Raw genomic sequence first — 3,812 nt, forward strand, 5'->3', positions numbered from 1 at the left:
AAAGATAGCAAAACAACATTCTATTGTTAATTTGACTTTGAAATACGTTCATTAATCCTATTTCTTTTATGTCAAAGTATCAAAATAATTTTTTTACGAAAAACAAAAAATATCCTAAATGTAAATAAAATATATATCTTTTCAAGAAGGGACAAAATTATCCTCAAAGGGTTTAGCAATTCCTAATTTAAATAAAAAAAAGACATATATTGAGTATGATTAAAATTTTATCTAATATGAAATGTACTTATGAAAAGTAAATAAAACCCATCTACAAGTTAAAAGAAAAAATAAAACATTCCTAAATTTCTAACGTAAATAAAAGAAAAGTAAAAAAATTGCATTCCTAAAATTCATACATAAATAAATGAGAAAAATATGTTTTCAACTAGGAATAAGATTTTTTTCAATTCCTAAAATCAAAGCTAAGTAAAGAGAAAAATATATTTTCAACAAGTAATCAAATTGTAACTAAAGAGAAAAATACTTTATTAAAAAAGAAATTCTAATTACTTTTGTTAAGGGATTTTTTTCCTGGAACATTGATCCTTATCAAATAAAAACTTAGGAGTCTTTTCTTAACCCATTATGTTTTGAATTTTAGAGATGTTATATTTTTAATTTGAATACAATCTAATTTCTTCTTAAAAGGTGTCAAATTCATTCTAATTTGATGTAAGAAACGAACTATCCTTACCTTTCTATAAAATTATGGCCCTTATCGAAATGTTATTCGCCTTTTTGTCCTTTAAAAACAGATTCCATACTAGATAAAACAGTCATTTAATTATTTTCTAATATTTAGAAGTTCAAAATCAAATAATCTTTTTATATAAAAATTTCTTATTTAAACTATATAGAATGTCCTAATATTTAGGATTTAAATTCAATTATAATTTACCTTGCTTCAATTCTTTCTTTAAACCAACATTTATATGCTTGTAGACATGTTTTTAGAATTTAATGCGTATTCTTAGCCTCCGATGTATATAATTGCTAGTCACTTTTTCTTTTACAAATACTTTCAATAATTAATTACCTAAAATACATCACCAATGCATGTTAACTTTTTTCCTTTTTTTTTTTTTTTTAAACTTTTAAAGAGTTTTGATTTAACTTTAGGTATAAAATTCTAGAAGCCAGAATTTTCAGTGGTAATGTTAATTTAAAAAATAAATTAATTTACATCCATAATATGTAAAATTCTAACTATAGATGATATTTAAACTTTAAATAAAACTAATATACTTGAAACTTTGAAATAAATTTAAATTTGAAAAATTGTCCTCAGCGAACTTGATTTTGGAACTTCAAAATCGTTAATGGCAAAGTTTATCCGGAATGAGTTTAAGGTATTATTAACTTTTATTTGGTCTTGAATGTATATGTTAGAAAGAATTTACACTTAGACCAATAAGAATCTAGCAAATATATTTACATAAGAAGAGGTTCCACTTATCGTATTTATAATTTTGATGAACTTTAAATGAGCAAATTTCACATGCTAAAAATAGACATCTAATATTTAAATTAAAAAGAATTTAATATTAGACTTAACCCAAGAAAAGAAAAAATGAATAGAGCAGAACACGTTCTTAAACTTTTAATATCTTTTGTTATAAAAATAGCTTCACCTAATTTTTCTACATAAAATATTAATTTTAGAATCTTGATAAATTAAATTATATTTTATTTTTGTATTGTCTAGAAAAATTGAAAATTGATTTATTCCTTATACGATGATTAGCATAAAGTTTTTATACTTCATTTATACCAACTCAAAGACTGTGCTCTTAATTGCGTTAAAAAAAAAAGTTTGTCCCAAATTGACAATTAATTAAGTAATAGGAGTAACTATTTTATTATTTTCTTGTACTATGTTATAATTAATATAATATTAATAAAAGAGATGTTGAGTGAGATATAACAACATAACATATTTTTTATATCTTATATAATAATGATAATAAAATCTCTAAACTCCAAATACCATATAACTAATTCAACCAAATATCATCTTATATTGAATTCAGGTATTGTATAAATGTAATAACATTCATTTTAATCATTTGAACAAATATCACATTTAGTATAACATCAATTGCTAATTTTTAATAATTTATTCTTCTTACACGTTTTATATTAATTGACGTGATGTACACATATAACGCATGTACACTAAAACTAGGTCCCTGAAAAGCCTACTCTCCTATTTATTTTCTCCCTCGGTAGGCCCTCTCTAATATTTTTGGAACCATCACCACAACCACCTTAGTCTTTGTTTAAATCCCTCCATTCTTTCCATTATACCCATCTTAATTCTTCTTTCTTTCTCTTTTTTTTTTTAAAATTTTTTTAATTCAGAAACGCATTGAGAAAAGGCTAACTATATATGTATTCAAGAGGGTTTTTGAAAGTACAGGGAGGGGGGAATTGTAACTAAATTAAAAACTTAGTCGACTCAGAAGAGAATTAGTCGACTTTACTTTATGAGCAGGTTTGATTGACGATGAAAATAAATTGTAAGGAATTTAAAAGCTGAGAATACAAGAGTTTTATACTGGTTAGATCAAGTGCAACAAGGATAATGCTAAATCAAAGGATGTCAATACCATAAAAAAGAAAACAAGATCAAGTGCAGTCGCTATATGAAGATAGTCCTTACGTCAAGGATCGATTTGGAATCTGGAGATTATGAAGATTGATCGAACAAGTCAAACCACAAATCACTCCCTTGATTATAAATGAGAAAATGAAGGAAGATAATGAATCCAACCCATCTCTTGAGCAGGCACTCCTTGGGTCAAATCTCTTAGAATATTTTGTGCCTCAATCAAGGGTTCAATCTGCAAAGGCTACTCAAGACTCTCGTATAAGAAAATTGGCAGACTCAAGAATTCAAAGACGTAACTTACCACTATTTTTTATACCTTTCTAGTTCTTAGCACAAACACTGTATTCCTGAGTTTACTAGTGTCTCAAAAGATAGGAAGTGTTAGGAAACAAAATAAGAGTTGTGTCAAGTTTGTAAAACTCGCTGCTGAAAATCGTTAATGGTAAATGATCCAAAAACTACTACTACCATAACAAACTATTGAAGATCTAAGAGAGCCCTTGTGACCCAAGGGAACTGGATGTAGGTACCACACCGATACTGATGTTTCCTTTCTGATATCCTTGATATGTTTGACTTCCTTTGATTGAGCATTGTCCTCCTAATTTTCTGCAATTAAACATATACAATTATATTTGCACTATTGTCATCATTGAAACTTAAGTGTAACAATCTCCCCCTTTTTGATGATGACAATCAAAAAGAGTAAACAAAGTACACTTCCCTTTCATGTCCTAAAATGCTGCTCCCCCTGAGTTGTTGCTCTGCTTTACTCTCACATTTCTCCATCCTTGACGTCAATCAAAAATAAAGAAGCAAGTGTAGATATTACAGACATACAAGAGTAAATAATGAACATCGTAGTTAGGGTAGCAGATAATATGCCTTCAACATAGGCACATGGTGATGGTTCTTACAGACCAAAGCAAAAGTAATAACAAAACAAAATAAACAAAGAGCAAAAAGATTGTTTTAAAAATACACACACACATACATAATTGCCTTAGTTCCTCCCCAAAAAGTATTTCAGAGTATTGATCACTTTGGTGCAGAAAGAGTCATAGGAGGTTTCAACTTCTTTGGTGATTTTGTCCATCTTCTCTATCATGGAGTTGAATGCGCTGATTCCTTACCTCCTTGTGGCTCCCATGTCCATCCTGAGTTCAGCCACGTCTGTACCTATTTCTTTGGTGACTTC

The sequence above is a fragment of the Nicotiana tomentosiformis genome, chromosome 3 (assembly GCF_000390325.3).
Source record: "Nicotiana tomentosiformis chromosome 3, ASM39032v3, whole genome shotgun sequence".
NCBI classification, from domain to species: Eukaryota; Viridiplantae; Streptophyta; class Magnoliopsida; order Solanales; family Solanaceae; genus Nicotiana; species Nicotiana tomentosiformis.